This window comes from Setaria italica, chromosome VII, assembly GCF_000263155.2.
Source record: "Setaria italica strain Yugu1 chromosome VII, Setaria_italica_v2.0, whole genome shotgun sequence".
NCBI classification, from domain to species: Eukaryota; Viridiplantae; Streptophyta; class Magnoliopsida; order Poales; family Poaceae; genus Setaria; species Setaria italica.
Genome location: NC_028456.1, coordinates 12,211,341 through 12,230,183, shown reverse-complemented (window position 1 = coordinate 12,230,183; position 18,843 = coordinate 12,211,341).

Below are 18,843 nucleotides of genomic sequence, written 5' to 3'. Positions count from 1 at the left end.
GGCAGGGCAACCCCAAGATGATGTACTGGGTCGAATGAAGCCCTTTTCCAACAGATTATGCAACTGGGTCTTCAACACGGCTAACTCAGCGGGTGGCATCTGATAGGGTCTCTTAGATATAGGGGCTGTGCCAGGGAGCAACTCTATGGAAAACTCAACTTCTCTATCAGGTGGCATACCCGGCAAATCTTCAGGAAACACATCAGGGTACTCACAGATAACAGGGAGGTCTTCTAGACGGGCTCCCAAGAGAGGGTAAGCACAAGGAAGCGAAGACTCAGGATGGGTCAAGGATATGGTAGAACTGCCATGGGAGGGTGAGCTGATGTAGAGAGATCGGGCAGATGTATCTAGAACCACATGATGTCGAGCCATCCAATCCATACCAAGGATGACATCTATGCCTTCTAGGTCAAGGATGATAAGGTTTTCCTTGAAGAGGGTGGGACCTAGCTGGAGAGGTGCAAGAATAACGACCTGACCCGACGTTATCCTTCCTCCAGGAGTGGTGATCACATAGGGTTCCTTAGTGTGACCGACACTTAGCCCACATCTTTCCCTAGCCTTACTCCCGATAAAGCTATGAGAGGCTCCCGAATCAAACAACACAACAACGGCTTGATTTAAAACAAGGAAGGTACCCGTCATTACTGGCGCACCTTCGGGGAGCTCGGTCAAGCTGGTGTAGTTGAGTCGGCCTTGTCGGACTTGCACCTTGGGCCTTCTTCCTCTGGCTGCCATGGGGTTCTGACCTTGCTGTTGATTCTTGTTCCTGGGGCAGTCCTTTGCAAAATGTCCTTCATTGCCGCAGGTAAAACAACGGTTACTGGCTGCCGGGCGAGGTGGCGTTGGCAGGGTCGGCCGGGGCACTTGCGGTTGGAAGCCTGGAAAACGAGGCGTTGTTGCAGGCGGGGGTCGGGCAATCCATCTTCCTGACTGCTGGGGTCGGCCAGGGGCTTGCGGAGGAACCATCCGGAACTTTCGAGTCGGCGGACTCAGAAATGCCACAGAGGCTTTCCTTTTCTGGTCGGCCTTGAGAGCTTGCATGCAATCTTCTTGGGAAATGGCCAGATTGACCAACTCATTGTAGGTATCCACCTTGATGGGGTTCAACCTTTCCCTGAGCTCCAAGCTCAGTCCTCGGCGGAATCTGTCCCGCTTCTTCTCGTCTGTGTCCGCATGATAGCCAGCATAACGGCATAGGTCATTGAAAGCTTGGGCGTAATGCAGCACATCCCGAGTTCCTTGGGTGAGGGCCAGAAACTCGTTGAGCTTGCGCTCCAGGAGGCCTTCTGGAATGTGATGCACCTTGAACGCCGTCTTGAACTCGTTCCAACTGACCACGTGGCCAGCCGGCAGCATGGCATGGTAGTGATCCCACCAAAGCCGTGCGGAGCCACGCAGCTGCTGAGCTGCAAACCGCGCCTTGTTGCTGTCGGGGCATGGAGCGGTGAGAAGCTCGAACTTGGATTCGATCGTACGAACCCATGCGTCAGCATCGAGCGGTTCTTGTGTCTTTTGGAACAGAGGTGGCTGTGTCCCCAGAAAGTCCTCATACCGTGCGATATGCGGCTGCGGCGGTGCTCTTCCACCATGTGGCTGTTGTTGTTGTCCTTGCACCAGATGCCTTAGCAGCTCAGTTTGAGTTGCTAGGATTGCCTCCAATGGCGATGGGGGCGGGGGCGGGGGAAGATCCTGTCGAGATCGCTACCGCTGGGCACAGAACCAGACCTAGTGCGATGCGCCATCTGCAAGAGTTAACGCCCCATTAATTTCATAACCTTAGGTGTACTCCAACAAATGGAACGTATAAATTAATTCCTTTAATGCGACTCTTGCCAATGGTGCAACACACATCCTCATAGAGAAAACACATTTCTCTCATTCTCAGCATAGATAACATCTATCTTGACCTGGAAATCCTCTTCAGGCAACACATGCCACATACAGACTCCTATGATCTGATCCAACTCAAACCAAGGGGTCGGACATGGTCCATACTTGAAAAGGGTCGGACGAGGCGGAAACTGCCTCAAAGGGTTAGCGCACTCGGTCTCACAAGCTGGGGTCGGCCAACTGAACAGGTCCTCCGAACACAGCATATGGTCAAAGCGCAACTTACTCAACCTAGCATCCACTCCATACAAGATGAGAAAGCTATGCACCAGGATTAACTTTATATACAACGGTGTTTCAACCCAGGGAGCACTCAACTCGAGGCTAACCTATTACAACTTTTCCAAAATCTAGGCTGCCGAGGAGTACAACAAAAGATGGTTCCCTGAGAACCCTTAATCTACCAATGGACACTATGAGTCGGAGAAGGGGCGCCATCTTCCTCTATATCCATGTTGGACGCTCCCTCATCTTCCTCAGGGTCCTCCTGAGCTTCGAGCTGCATGTTGAGGGCATGCATATCTTCGAGCTCAGCTTGGTGCTCCTCCAGATGGGCATTGGCAACTGCCAACTCCATTTCCACCTCCATCTTTTCCTCCGAGAGCTCTATCATGCCATCCACGAGGTCGGCGACTTCTCCTTCTAGCTCGGAGATCCGATCTTGCATATTGTGGATCTGGATACCCCGTTGGATCAGCTGGTAGGTTTGGCCTACCATATCTCTTCTTGCTGCCTGGAGGTACCCGTGGATATCTGCTGCCGTCCAGACGAAGAGGGTCATGGCTCTCCCCTGAAGCTCGATCAACCGGTAGAGAGCGGCCATGCACCGGATGTTGATGGAGATGGTGACCATGGCGCAGGTGGTGGCTAACACCTCGATGTTTCCGATGCGGTCAAGCCATGCCGGGTCCAGCCGGTTCCTGACAGGGAACAGGCCGATCGGGTCGAGCGTGATCTCCTCGGGGTGCAACTGACAAAACTGGGTGAGCAACTGGAGGGCGGCGGACTCCCAGGTATCTTCCGGAGCGAGACCATAGGCTATGATGCCAAAAGAGGGCCAGTCGGGCCGTGCAGGGGGAGGTGGTACCAGCACCTGCACTTGGCACGTCTGGATGCCCTGCTCCAGATATAACCGCCCGGCATATAGGGGTGGGGACTGGTACCCAAACCACTTCAGCGTATCCCACAAAATCGTGGGGAATCCCTCGAAATGTAGACACGTCGACTGGAAGGTACCGTCCGCTCCAAAAACAACATGTCCGGGAACAGCCATCTGGAACCAAGAACCAAAACCACGTGAGATAGATTCCAAGGATCAGGGGTCGGATAGAGAAGCATACGGTTTTAACCGAGAGCAACTAAAAGAACTAGAAATCCTTAGATCCAAAAGAACTCTTCCGAACAAGGTTGCTGTTGAGAAGGAAACATTACAGATTTTTAGGTATGACGCATGCACGGCCTACCTTACACTTAACCAAAAACAACTGCCCGGAACTTTGGGTCTTACGCGGCCAGCGCCGGTGACAAGGCAACAATACGTCTCTCCCTATAATAACTAGTCGGTTCTAGTAACGTCTCCTATACGAACGCGGTTAGCATACCTGCAGAAAACACCACACACGAACCTTTCGTGCCAGCACCCACGAAAGCGTTCCCAAACATTACCGCTCACTATAGAAACGGCACCCATGCGTTTAAGGCTGCATGGACAGCACTCAACCGTGGAAATAGGTTCCTTTTGAATGGAACCGTATAACCCTTCGCATACTCGCGATGCGGAATTGGCACACGTATGACAAACGTGGCGAACCAACCGTGCTGATAGGTTCGTTGGAATCGAACCGTACCAACCTTCGTATGGAACACACACGGAACCTGCGCACGTGTAATAGACGTGGGCGAAAACAACCGCGAAGATAGGGTCCTTTGAATGGAACTCCCTATCAACCCTCGCATGCTCGCGATGCGGAACTCAGCACACGTATGATAGACGTGGCGAAGTGCTGGAAGGGTTAGCAAAATAACCAAATACTTATTAGTCACCTAAAACAACCCCAAAATCCCCTAGGGCCTCTCGCACTAAGTCATCCTTAACGATCGTACGAGATTTTCAAAAGTTCCTTGCAACTTTTATCCTTTCCAAAGAAGTGTTTAGGGCTTGTTGGGTTCTCTGAAATGCTAAACACGGCTCTGATACCAGCTGTGGCGAAACCACCTCGGATTAGCTTGATTAAGCAGGGTTAAGCCGCCTAACATGCGACACTCCTGCCTGAACCGAGTTAATACGAAGTGCCGTCGGATTCCATCCGATTTAACCACTTAAACAGGATCGAGTTTAGCAAACCCACCCGAAGGTGAGTGGTTACAGAGAATACAATGAGTCCACTGAGTTAAACAAGTTTTACCCATTTAGCTCGGCCATAAAATCCAACATCAAGGTTTTACAAGGTTCAAAAGAAGCAACAGAGAAAAACAATAGCGGAAGACTTCGTCGGGGTCGGACATCCCTGGTGAGGCCAACCGGGACATCACTGGTTCCTCTCCTCGCCGTCCGAGGAGGATCCCACTCGACCGTCCAGCCTGGCGGAAGCTGGGGCGGCCAAGCGCCAGCAAGAAAGAGGTCGGAAGCAGCAACCTCACCTGAAAAATAGGAGCCACAACAAGGCTGAGCTACTAAGCTTAACAAGACTTAACCGATAGGAGTAAAACTACTCCTCCTTCTAGACATGCAGGGCTGTTTGGCTGAGGGGTTTATTTGCCAAAAGCACTAAGTAACCCTATTTTCAAGTTTTAGCTCCGGTTCTAGGTTCATTTACCAGTCTAGGTTGTGCCACCTATTCTAAGCATTCATAGAACCAAACAAGAGGTATAGATACATCAATAAACATGTCATCATCAGGTTCCTCATTTACTCAGGGTGACATAGCGATCAAGCAATCTCAAACTGTGAGAGGCAGACGAATCGATTCGAGTTCTTTAACCATGCATGGTGAACCTAGCCTCATGACATCCGCGCACCCGGAGGTCGCTTCCTGTGTCGGCCTTCCCCATCAATCCCCTAACCCGTGTCGGGCCCATTTCCTTTGGTGCAAGGTTCCACAGACCCGGCCTCTGCCGTTCTGTGACCACGCTTGCCACCACGTGCGACAACCAGCAGGGGAAACTCCGTTCCAAGAACAATGGGGCGACCGCTCACGTCTAGGTTCAATCAGGTACTAGGCTTCCTCATCCCATACTAAGTATGAGGCTAGTACTTTCAAACACTTGATCACGAACACCACCACTGTCGGGCCTTAGCAAGATTTTCATAGACAGACGGGGCAACCATCCGACCACCAAAGAGTTACCAAAACCCTGCCTCGTCCATCGTCCTTATAGTTGTAACAGAAAGATAGACATCCAACTCCTACAACTCGCGAGTGACAGGAGATCACTCGACTTTTACCGTCTCCTAGTTAAGCAAAGAGGTCGGAAACTGCTTGACTTCTGGGGCGACTTCGGCTTCAGCGGGCAGGAGCTCGGCTACACCTTCTTCTTCCGGTGCCGGGTGTAGCTCGTAGAAGCCGTCGGCGAGATGCAGCTCTACACGAATGCAATGCAAGGGTTAGCATAGACGGTTATTTCAACAGCAACACTGGCTCGCCTGAGCCCAGAAACTCGCGAAAAGGAGCAGGAGGTTATGGTGGTTCAAGAGAGCTGATGATGATCAGAGGTAAGGGTAGGAAAGGAACTCATGATCTGATCCTTGAACCAAAGGATGTGATATACTGGGGGTCCTTAGACGCAAGCGCTGAAGGGTTCCCCAGTTTTACACATACACCCTCGGGTTGAAGAAAAAGACCACAGCTGAACCCTCGGGCGAGGCGGATAAGGGTCGGCGGAACAGACAAGGTCGGGCGAGACGGAATCGGGGTCGGGCGGATAGGAGGGGTCGGGCGAGGCGGACTGGGGTCGGCAACTCACCTTCTTCCTGAAAGGAAAACTTGGGGTCGGGAAGAGGCAGACTTGGGCGGAGGGACTAAGGTTTGAACAGAAGCTAAGACCGGCAATGCTCCGGCGGCGGCGCTGCTTCTTGCGGATCACAAGAGAGGTTTCACGCAGCTTAGAGGAGCAAACTGCTGGTTGACTTGTAGAAAACTGAGAGAGAATCTGAGAGAAGAACTCCTCAAGAACTTGGTGGGTGGCGCTAGGAGCTTGAGCAGGGAGCGAGAGAAGGCTGAAGGCAACAAAGGCGGAGGGAACTCCGGCGCGGGAGGCGAGGCTCTGCAGAAAGGGGTGCAGAGGGGCTTCCGCTGCCATTGGGGAAGGGGGCGCGAGAACCCACTTGGTCGCTTGCCAGAGACAAAACTGAGTGGCGGCGTCGGAGAAGACGAGCCACGCGGCAGGAAGGCTCTGAAGCGGGCATGCAACTCGAGTGCGGCTGTCGCGGGGGATCTGGAAAAAGATCTTGCGGGTCCACCGGTGGATAGAACGGATGGTTGAGGAAGATTAGCAGGATCCGACGGTGGGTTGTGCTTGCCGGGGCCGGGAGGGGAACGAAGCGGGGGGGGGGGGTCGGATCTCAGGGGTCGGGACCGGGCGGATAGCTGAGCGCTCGGCGCGGGAAAAAGCAAGGTAGATGAGTAGGATCACTGGCTCTGATCGAGACTAACTGGGAAGGTTTAGGGGTCGGTCGTTACACCCGACTTATTTGAAACCGTTGAAATCAGATAAACAGTTAGAACTGAACAACCACCCCAATCTCTTTATACAGAAAAGAGAAAGACGTTTGATCTGACGCAGTTTCCTTTCCATTCTCCAAACTGAGAGTTTAACGTCTGGAATCTCGAGACAAGATTCTATTAAGGGGGAGAGGCTGTAACACCTCATGTTTTGACAACCTAAAGATGTCAATGAAAGGTCAAGGATGATTTGTGGAGAAAAAGGAAAGAAATTGACTCAAAGTCAAATTCAATCCAAATTTGACCAAAATTTGCAATTTGGAATTTAAATTCGGAAAAATTTAGCAAAAATATGGAAAGGAGGCTTGAGAATGTTTAGAACTCAAGGGAATAAAGTGGGAGACTAATCCTAGTCTTAAACTCCTCAAGAAATGCAATTGAAAATGAAAAAAATGAGTACTATTCCCTGTCCGAAAACAGGAAATTCAAAAAAACATTATGAGTATCCAACTTGGAAATCAATTTCTGCCAAATTTTCCAAGTAAGTGGACAAAGGTATCTAAACAGCAGTGAACTATCGTCTTTGGACAAGTTTAGTAGGGTGTTGTTGATCAGGAATAGTGAAGGAATCAAATCTAAAGTGGGATTCAAAATCAACACTTTGGCAGTTTTTCAGCCCAAGTAACTGAAGCTGAATTTTCCTAAGTCTGAACAGTAGCAATTGGCTATGTTTGGAGCAAGATTCTGAAAAATTTAGTGCAAGAGGTATAAGGGTTCATGGGCAAAATGAAATCTTAGGTTTTCTTTTTGTTAGATAATTAGTGTAAATTCGATTTTCCCCATTTAAATCACATGAATTTCTAGGAGTGTCCAAAATTAGTGAAACCAATTTTGTTAGGATTGTCTTATTTTCCTTTATGCATTAAAATTCTTATACCTTAGGAAAAATAATAAAACTGAGGTATTTGTTTAATGCCTTTTCATTAAGGTATTTAAATAAATACTTAACCTTTATTAAATGCATAAAATATTGAATAATATTTTCTTATTCACAAATTGTTGTTAACCCATAGGAGTTAGGTTTTGAGATTAGAAAATGTTTATAATGTTTCCTAAAAATAAAAGAAAAGGCCTAAGGTAGTGTTAGTAAAGGAAATAAAAATGATGGGTTAATCTTTTGGGGTAATTATGTGTTGGCTTGCAACTTTATCATGATAAGCTGTCTAGTCACTTGTTGGCTTGCAACTTTATCATGAAGGAAAGTTGTATAGTCTTGTATTCAAAAAAAAATTGCATCGCTAACCCCTGCATGTACTATATCGTAGACACCAAAGCACCAGAAGGGGAATTCTTGGAATTATCTGAAGGACCTTCAGAGTTTGAGGAGATCGTTGAATTGATCCCGTGTGAAGCCAATCCGTCGGACCACGCTAACATTTTTTACATATCAAGGCAAGCCTCGGTGCATCTATACCTATCTATTTGAAAGTTATTATTTCATGTGTCCAATTATTGGTTATTTTTTAGATGAATGCATTAAGTCTAGGAGTTGATTGAAACCTATTCTTGTGCATGACCTTACCTTGTTTTAAGGACATCTTTGCCACTTGTTCAATAATTAGTAATTAACCCATGCTTCGCAATGCTTAGATACTTTAAGTAATTTTGTTACATAGCTCTAAGATAAATTGTTGAGTCATACCTATTAGTTAAGGAAAGCTAGCCTGGAAATTTGAAAAGCCGACAAAAGCTACAGATTTTTGTTCTGTCTACTAGATTAATTTGGTTGAGGCCCAAACGTTGTCTTAACCTTTGATCAAGTGAATATCACCTGGTTGCTTACTGGGTATGGGACTAGTAAAGCCCGGTAGGTTAGTAGACTCTCTAATCGGGAATATGTCGTACCCGTGCTTGACGTGCTGGAGAATGGCAGGGGCGTAGCCCGAAACTCACATGGAGATCGGGCCAGACGTGGGGTCCCATGTGGGGGTGCGTCCCTGGGTTCAGGTAGTCTTATTCCCAATCTTTGGGTACGCTAATCGAAGGGTCGTTATGTACAACCTGGACAGTTGTACGTAGCTGGTGGTCAGGGTGCTCTCCTGCAGGATGTAAATTGATCCGGAGTGCCGCAATTGTCGGTTATGAATGCACTTGATCACTGTTAAGCATCGTAGTGTAATCTCATGAATGTAATGTCTTTCCAAAATTAATATGTGGTATGACTTGATTTCCTACTTATTGCAAAGGAATTTCTTTTCGTCATCTAGACTAGTTAGGTAACCACTCAATTTGAATTAAAAGACAAAGTTAAGGTTTCACTTTTAGTAAGCTCTTTTGGCAAAATGTGAGTCAGCCAGTACACTAAACAGCTATCATTCAGTTCCGGAAAAGCTATTACAATTGTTAGTCGGGTTAGTCTTGCTGAGTACCCCATACTCAGGGGAATCCTTTGTTGCTAATTTAGAGCTACAGCAGGAGTTCGTCGAGGAAGAAGCCCCGAAGAACTAGGGTATTTTTTTACGAGTCTCGTAATACCCTAGAAATAAAACTTAGATGTTTTTCGTTCACTTGGACCGGTTTATGGTTTAAACTCTTAGCACTGCTCTAATCTGCATTACTAAGTTTGTTTCAAACTGTGGTCTGTAATAATTCGTACCCCGGTATGTATGTAAAAATGTAATGTTTGTTGATGCCTTCCCATCGAGGAAGCGATCCTGGTGTATGGCTATGAGACATGTCGTGGATCTTTCGAGGAGTCCTAGGGACACTCGACGGACTACCAGACTTATGCTGTTTTAGGTGCGTTTCGGATAAGTGCTGTTCTGACAGCGATTAGGCACACTTAAACTAGTTTAAGTTGGGTGGTTCCGCCACAGCTTCTATACTACTGTTGTTGTGGCGGGTAGCTGTGCGGCCTCTGCTGCTACTGGAAATGCGGGGGTGCTATTCTTGGCCTCTGAGATGGCCCTGGGTGTCCAAACAGGTTCTAACGCTTCCTCTTGTGGTAGCGGAACTCTTCAAACTCCAGCCTTGACTTCTCAACCTAAAGTGCCTTCCCCACCGGTGCATGCAGAGTCGAGCAGCCGTGCGCGGCCAAGTGCATCTCCATGCCGCGGTGCAGCCCCTTGTGAAACCAGTACATCTTCTTTTTCTCTGAGTTTGTGTCATCCGGTGCGTACCTCTTCAGTTCTTGGAACTTGTTGGCATACTCTTGCACTTTCATGTTCCCATCTTCAAGTGCCTGAACTCGTCAGCTTTCCGGTCCATGACTGCCTCCGGGATGTGGTAGTCACGAAAAGCTGTCACGATCTCGTCCCATGCGATGTGAGCTGGGTCGTGTGAGAGTCATAGTAACTGTCCCACCATGCACGTGCTGTCACAATCAGCTAGTGAGTGCCAAGAGCCACACACTCCTCATCAGTGTAGTCTATCAGGTCCAACTTCTTCTCGATCTCCCTTAGTTAGTCATATGCGTCCTGTGTGTTGTCAGAGTTGTTGAACGTGGGCGGACGTAGCTTGGTGAATCCCTCAACCTTCCTCTGCAAAGTCTCAACTGGTGGGTTCCTGCGCTATCCTCCCTACCAATTGTATTGGAGCAAAGCATCAGCCATGGTCTGCATCAGCTGCGACTGGACGGCCATCACCTCTGCAAGGTTGGGTGGTGGCGATGCCTACTGCTCCTCAGCACCGCCTGTGTTCACACCCTGATGGTCCTCCTGACCCTATTGTTGTACCTCTCCCTCAGCACTAGCTGCGTCTCCCAGTGCCTCCACCTCCAGGCCTCGACCACCACGTCCTCCGTGGTGACCTCCACAGAGTGCACCGTGGGGAGCGCGACCACCACGGTGACCACAACCTCTGTTGGGGTTTGGCCCATCCTCATTGGCCACCTCTTCGAAACGGTGTAGCAACCGTCCCGACAACTATTCCAAATGATATCGTAATCAGTGGTTACTCTCAAGATATTCGATAGGGGGTTAGATAATTTATTAAGAGAAATATTAAGATAAAACACTCAAACAATGCACACATACAATAAGAAGCATAAGAACCATAACATCCATGAAACTCCATATCACTCATGCATAGGCGCCATACAAAAGAGGTGTATCTCGAGGTCTACAACCGAAACCTTCAAGATTACACGAGGATCACATCATCATACTACTACGATGAGCATCATGGTGGTAGAATCTAAACTAAGACCTCATGGTAAGCCTAACTCATCTAGCATCATAGCTGAAGCGACACCTCAGTCGGAGAGTGGGAAGTCCTTGTCATCCACGTCTCCATCGCCGGGGTGGTACTCGGGTGTGCGACCCCTCCATGGGCTCGACGACTCGTCGTTCGAGTAGACGGGTAACTCTAGCGAGTCACCACCATAGAGCTAAGCGAGTGTGGTGAGATCTCGGGTCATCTCCTCAATCATGACCTTAGCTGGTGGGTACAACTTCTGCATGTACAGCCAGGACACTGGCAGCTCAAAGGTCTCCACTCGAGGGTCCCTCCTATACTCAACGGGAATCCACACACTCAACTCCTCAAGCTCCATCATTCACCACCGGTCGGAGCACTCCCAAGCTGCCTGAAGCTTCTCAACCATGTCCCTGTCACGGTAGCAGCGTGAACCAAGGTGGACGATGCTATAGTAGTTTCTATGTAGGCGGTGGTGGAGCTGGTCGATGACGTCGTTCTTGGAGGCTAGAGCGGCGTCCAAGGTCTCAACCATCTCCTCCTTCTCCTTGAGCTTGGCATTCTTCTTGTCGATCAACTTGTCCCTGGCGTGAATCACCTCCTCCATGAGAGCAACCCTCGTCTCTAGCATGGCGATATTCCGAGCATCCCTATCATCGTACGGGTCCGGCACGGTGTTGATCTCATCACGGAGGCGGTGGTTTGTCTGATCCAGCCGCTCCAAGCAACGAGAGAGCCCCTCGATCTGTCCATCAAGCATGGCGTTGTGCTCGATAGCGTTGTCCCATCCCTTGCGCAGAACCTCCATCTCACAGTTGTAGTGGAATAGCATGAGGTCCTAGGCGTGGATGCAGTGGGCAGCCACCCTGATCCTCTCGTCGAACTCCTCATACATGTCCTGGTGGTAAACCTGAGCTGCTCTCTCAAAGTCTCGAGGACCACGACACACCCGTGGTAGGTAGCGGTAGGGGGTGTGTGCCAGTCGGTCCCAAAGCTGTGCATGGACCTCATGCACAGCCCTCCTGGCTGCGGTCCTATGGGCCTCCGAGACTAAGAGCTCGAAAGCGAACACCACCACCTACTCCAGCTCGAGCACACGGGGGTCGGCCGGCACAGTGTCCCCGCTACCCCTCTTGCAGCCCTCGTAGAGCACGCGGGAAGTGCGGACTCCGACTCACTCCAGGCACTCGTTGAAGAGAGTGTAGAAGCCCCTGTAGCGTAGTCCGTCTCCCTCAAACGTACTCCACTCCTCCGTTTCCATCTGCAACACGTTGTGAACGGTAGTTAGCAAGTTAGAGTCAAACAAGGTAGTAATAGTAATAATTCAAGGAGTTGTATAACAATCAAGGGGTATAGAGTCAAATAAGGATAGTTTAGGCTTCCTATACTATCGTCCATTTCTAGAGGTTGTCCTACGGTCAAGTATGGCTCTGATACCACCTAAAACGGACTCGAATTCCTATTTTTGAAAAATCAAGCCTACGCACCTCGGTGATAGTCCCAGGAGGCTATCACATGCGAATCCCTATCTTAGACAGTACAAATCCATACAACACAGAAACAGAGAGAGAAAATAGAGTACAACATCATTATGGATAACATGAGTACATGTACATCTCAGCGGCACATGCTAGTACAAGTCCATCAGGACTGAATCATGAAAGGTAAAACATCTACGCAGCAGAATCTAAAACTATGGTGAACTCCATCTCCATCAGGCGACTCGAGCAAAGCACGATCCCTAGTCTTCCCAGCCATCGTTGTCGAAGTCGTAGTCGGCTCCTCACCTAAAAAGCCAGCATCTACCCGAGAAGCGGGTAGGCCATGTCAACTCCCAAAAACAGCAAAGCCAAGGAAACGGGGGAATTATACTACATGCATGGATAAAACCTGTGTATGGTTGTGGTAGTTTATGCAAGCAGCAGCAGCAGCAAATCAAGGAAGCAAAGCACACATCCTAAGGTCAACACCTCAACAAGGAAGTCTGCACAAAAAACCGGATCCTTCACCCAAGGGTCCAGCACCCAAACACACTAGGCGACGTGAGAGCTTCCTCCCCTCACATCTCAACGGCAAACATCAGCCTATCTCAAAAAGAGGGAAGGTAGAAGCACAAGAAAAGTCTAGTCAGCAGTAGTGGTAGTCAACAGCATTGTCCATATCTGTGGACACGGGCTATAGTTATAGCTTTATACACTCTGCAGAGGTTGTACAATTGTACCTGCACGGGTGGAGCCTAAACAGTAGCTAGTCATCCAAAGCCCACCTAACGGCTGGAGCCCTAGTAAGTGGATAGCTCTCTCCCATTTCTTCGAGTCTGGAACTGTCCTCGTCTGCAGGACACACCGTCACCAGTGAGGGCCTCGAAGATATGAAACCTACCCACGCTGGGGTGCACTCTGGTCAGAGCATGTCGCAGCCTAAAATTCCTTACACGACTCTCCTGTCTGCCTATGCGAAGAGCACTATCCACTACTAGTATCGGATCGAACCCCGCCTAAACATAAGCGAGAGGTAAGTATGAAAAGTAGCTACTATGACTGGTGGTAAACTAACTCGGTCCTTAAGCGGTTGAGAGTGAGCACCCTACCAACAAGTACGTGCGGAAGGGGTACATAGACGCACGGCAACGGTAGGAGCATCCTTGCACACCGACGGAACACTCCGGAAGGGGTACATAGGCGCAGGGCAACGGTAGGAGCATCCTTACACACTAGCGGAACACTCCGGAAGGTGTACATAGGCGCAGCCTCACCTCCTCACTTCCTTCGCCGCCTTGACGTCTCGCCTCCGCCGCCTCGCCTCCTCCACTGCCTCGACGCCTCGCCTCTGCCGCCACCTCCACCTTGGCACCACCGCCATCGCCAGCAGCCACCAGACCACCCACGGCCGCCGCTCTTCCCCGATGCCATCACCCTCCCGGAGCACCGCCGCCACCCACGCCAACCTCCCCCGGCCACCGCTCCTCCACCGCGCCACCCTCCTCCCCTTCGCGACGTCATGTCGCGCCGCCGCTCCTCCCTGAGCTACATGCCCTCCCCGACTGCCGGTGCGCCAAACATCCCCGAGGCCTCCACGCCGCCGCCAGCCCTCCCCGAGGCCTCCGCGCTGCCGGTGGCCCTCCCTGAGCCCACCACGCCGCCGGCCGACAATGAGCCTCGATGAGTTTAAAATTTGAAATGATTTAAACTCAAAGATATTTAAAATTTGAACTTTAAATTCAAAGATATTTTGCTGTCCAACTAAATAGAGGATAAAAAAACATGTTTTTGCATAATAATTGCTAATGTAGCTTGATATTTTCCAATGTTATACTCAACATAAGGTCAGGTCCAAATTTAAGTTCGAACATGTTATGAGGTATTCAAATCTCAAAGTTTGACTTGAATTATAAGAAACTATGTGAGAGATGTATCATTTGGGAACAATGTATACTTTGCCACTTCAATTTGTAGAATTTTACAACCAAATTTAGATATTATTGTAATTATTATTTGGTAATTTGAAGATACATGTTTGAACTGTCCCAACAAGACAATTGAATTTTTTATCTATCTCTAGTAAATGAGCTAGAATGGAACATAAGAGCCTAAATATAATTTTTGTGCAATTTTTTTATCTTATTAGATGCACACATAGTTCAATTTTGAATTAATTTTGATAACTATGTAGAAATTCATTTAACATTTAGAAAATAGTAAATCAGTTTCAAAACTATTGAAACTTCTACCAAACAACTTATATGTAGTTTACTAAATATAAAAAATGTACTTGTGTATATAAGTTAATTATTTTTATGTGTTACTTCAAAACGGTGCAAAAAAAGAAAAAAGAAAAATAAAAATGTTAAGTAGAGTAGAAATGAAACAAGGCCTGCATAAGAAATGCATAAGAAATATTTTGAGTGCAATATTTTGAACCAATGGAAATATTTTTATGTAAAATGCATAAGAAATATTTTGAGTGCAATATTTTGAACCAATTGAAATATTTTGAGTGACCAATTGAAATATTTGGAACCAAATGATATTTTGAACCAATTAGGTGTACAAATTTGTGTTGATATGCATAAATTCATGGATAATTTTTAATTCCAAGTATTAAAATTTTGCATATTAAGAGCGACTGAATCTGCCGAGGAGGATTCTGATTCCGACGGCTCATTTGGATCATATTCTACTCCACCTGAGTATGAACCAAGCCCACCTAAGACTGGCAGGCGTCTAGATGAAGATGACCTTGAATACGATCCAACCGCGGATCATCAGGTAGCTGCATGCACATTCATATACTAGCTAGTGATGCGTTTGTTGTTCACATGAAGATGATAAACTCCAACTATTATTTTCTCTACAGAACGATGACCAATCCCAGGTTCATTCGCCGCCACGACGTCGTAGAACATCAACTCTGCAGGAAGGCGAGGTAGCTGCCTCTGCACCACAGCCTTCGGCTACAACTCCTTCCAGTAGTGCTCCAAAAAATCAACATGGGAAAAGAAGTCAAAACCAGATCCCTGAGAAAGGTACTCTCGTCATAAAAATGCTTGGTTCCAAAGGTGAGCCCATAGTACTTGAGGGGATAGCTGCTAGGTTTCGGAACATATGTGGAGCTATTATCAGGGACAAATTGCAGACCTGGATCACGACTAGTAACTGGAAGAATGTGCCTACCACTACAAAGAATGTTTTGTTGGCCACATTGAAAGAAAAGTTCACTTTTCTTGAAGGTCAAGAGGAATTCGCAAGAAAATTTGCTGAGGGCCTCTTTGGGAGATGTTTCAGGAATTGGAGGTCTATTCTTAATATAGAATATGTAAAGAAAGGAAAGAATGCTAGGGACGACTTCGGTAGGATTCCTCCAGAAATGTGGGAGCAGTTTGTACAATAGAAGAACACGCCGAAAGCAAAAGCCCTGAGCGAAGAAAATACCAGGAAGGCTATGAAAGCCGTCAAGTACCCCCATCACTTGGGTGCGGGAGGGTATGCGGTCAAGATCGCTAAATGGAGGAGAGAGGAAGAAGAACAGAGGATAGCTGGTTTACCGAATTTGTTTGAAGGCTTGGATGAGCGCAGCAGGAATTGGGTGCTAGCTCGAACTCCATTATTCACACCCGACGGCAAGGTTACATTCAAACACCCAACAACACCGGAAATTTACAAGAGGTTGGAACAGCTCGCCGAGTTGCAAAAGAAGGGTCTTTTCAAGCCGAACAGGGAGAGAGATCAGCTAACCACCGCAATTGGAATCGCGGAGCACTCTGGGCGTGTTCGAGGGATGTCATCAACATTGCCCTGAGGCAAACATTCCAGAATGACCAAGGAAGCTACAGGAAGCGGGACCGTTATAAGAAAGACCTTGAGGAGAAGATGAGAGCAATCGCAAAGGAGCTGATTGAGTTCTTCGCCACCTAGCAAGCACAAGCGATGACCAACCCGACAGCATCTGATGCTCAACGACAGGCAGAACCACCCCTATAGCTTGCCACAGGATACATTGCTCCAAGTAGTGTTGGCTCCATTTCAAACATGAGGTATCCTGTAGACGAGATACAAGTGGATACACCATGCAGGTTGGTGATACCTTGTGGAAAGAAACAAAATAAGTTTTGAGAGGTAGCAACTGGCATGGCAATAACGGCTCATGTGTTCCCAAAGGAACCTCCATCAGAATACTCCTGAGTGCAAGTTGTTACTGTGTTGGATGAGTCGTGCAAGCTTGACATCCCTACTGATGAGGGGATTGAGGTTCTCGGTGATGCGATGAACCAGTACATACTGTGGCATCGTCGAGATATCATTCTAAGTATTAATGCATCGCCAGAAACCTCACGGTCGAGCCAAGATGAACCCATGCTACAGTACACAGTCACATGTGCAGGTAGCTAGCAATGAGGGTGAGCAACCGACTCAGTCACATGTGCAGGGAGCTACCAATGACGGCAAGCAGCCAATGCCACTATCACCTGTTCTAGACGGTCTCACTGAGGAGGAATGGACTTCATTTCTCCAAGGCAATGATCCAACATCACCGAGGCCACCATCTCCACCTCCGCAGAGGCCGCCATCTCCACCTCCCTAGAGGACAGTGGTACCTCTAATTGTTAGGACATATGATAATAAGGATCCATCGACACAAGTCAACAAGTTCTTAAACGTAATGAAGAACAAGGCTTCATCTTCCAATGAGAAATCTATAGCTTGCGGCGCCTCTCAGCGAAAGGAAATAGATGAAGGCCTCAATTTCTTTGCATCAAATGAAGTGCCAGATAAATATAAGCATGGAAAACCATTCTTGTATTGGTGGGATCTATTGGAGGGCCCATGGGAACTCAATAAGGTGCATGGATGGATCATGGATGCAATAAAGCAAGGCATTCGAGCAATCACCGCGCGTATCCCAAAAAAGGTTTTCCTTGGCACTCTCGATTATGAGATTGTGATCGATTTCGAGGATTTGTATAGACTTTACCATCATCAACACCTCTACATCCAGCTCATTCAAACATGGTGCTTGTAAGTCCACATGTACCGCATACACGAGTTTTACGTACATACGTATATATTTTATATATCTAGTACCTGAGCGACTACCTATTCTGCAAGATGCAATGGAAAGAGAAAGAATTGACGAACGGCAGGTACCTTGACCCAGCACGAATTAGCGAGCTAGAGCACAAGTTCAAATTGAATGAAAGGGTCAAAACAGAAATGGAAGTAGTACAGACACAAGCGGATCATGAGTAATATGGAAAAAGCCCACAAAGATGAAATACACAAAGTGTTCATGTACATTGCAAGAGTAATGAGGAAAAAGGCTCACAAGTAGCAGATCATGGGGGCTTACAATTTTCTCTAAGCTAGCTAGTTTAAATTAATATTTATATAATTGGTGCTAATTAATGCTATCTATAATATAAATTATTCTAATATAATGCAGAGACCACTGGATTTGCATTTGTATTTACCCCAAGCTAGGATTTGCAATGATCCTCGACTTAGCCAAATTTACCAAAGATAGTTACAAGGAATTCCTAGGCATTGTACAAAAGTAAGACATTCCTTGTTGATGTAGATGTAGCAGGCGTGATGCAGAGAGCTGACTCAAGGATAGGGGATGTTCTTGATCGCCAACTTGGTGAACTTACTGGATAGCGCCTCCCTTCTAGATGCCAACGGAACTGACCCGGTCGTGGACATGGAGCTCGAGCTTCTACCCCCTCCAAGCTCCCTTAGCAATAAGTGTTTAGGTCTTTTGGCTAAAAGCTTAGGACATGACGATGTTGAATCAATAGCCGACCCCTTAGTTTTATATGGAGCTGCTGGGGAAGAGCCTAGAATCCATTTGGAAAACTAACCGCATGCTTAACGATCACGGGCGCAAGTCCTATTCCCTCGTGAGGTAAAAAACATGGGGACAAGTTCCTCTTGGTAGTTAACTGAGAAGATCACGTTAAACAAAAATATCCACCAGCCTGCCAATGCATCGTCTAGTTTCTTGGCTTGGTGGTGTAGCACAATCCGATCAGCGCCAAAAGATCTACGCAAAGGACTAAACTCTCTCATCATCCTTGTGTCTTGGGAAATTTGGAAAAACTTCAATTCTTGCGTGTTCAATGGAGTACAGCTGAACATTCAGTTGCTCGCAATGTTGCTTCAGCCGACCTCTTAAGCAGGGCGGTCCTGGTCAAGTCTTCCTTTTTCTTTTTCTGTTATTAGTTTCAGTGTTGTTGTTTTTTTTGTGTGTGTGGATGCCTCCTGAGTTGGTGAAGTTGTCGGTGTAGATGTAGCAGGCATGATGCAGAGAGCCGACTCAAGGACAAGGGATGTTCTTGATCGGCAACTTGGTGAACTCGCCGGGTAGCGCCTCCCTTCTAGATGCCAACGGAACTGACCTGGTCGTGGACATGGAGCTCGAGCTTCTACCCCCACAAAGCTCCCTTAGCAATCAGTGTTTAGGTCTTTTGGCTAAAAGCTTAGGACATGATGATGTTAAATCAATAGCCGACCCCTTAGTTTTATATGGAGCTGCTGGGTCAGGGCCTAGAGTCCGTTTGGAAAACTAACCACATGCCTACCGATCACGGTGCAAG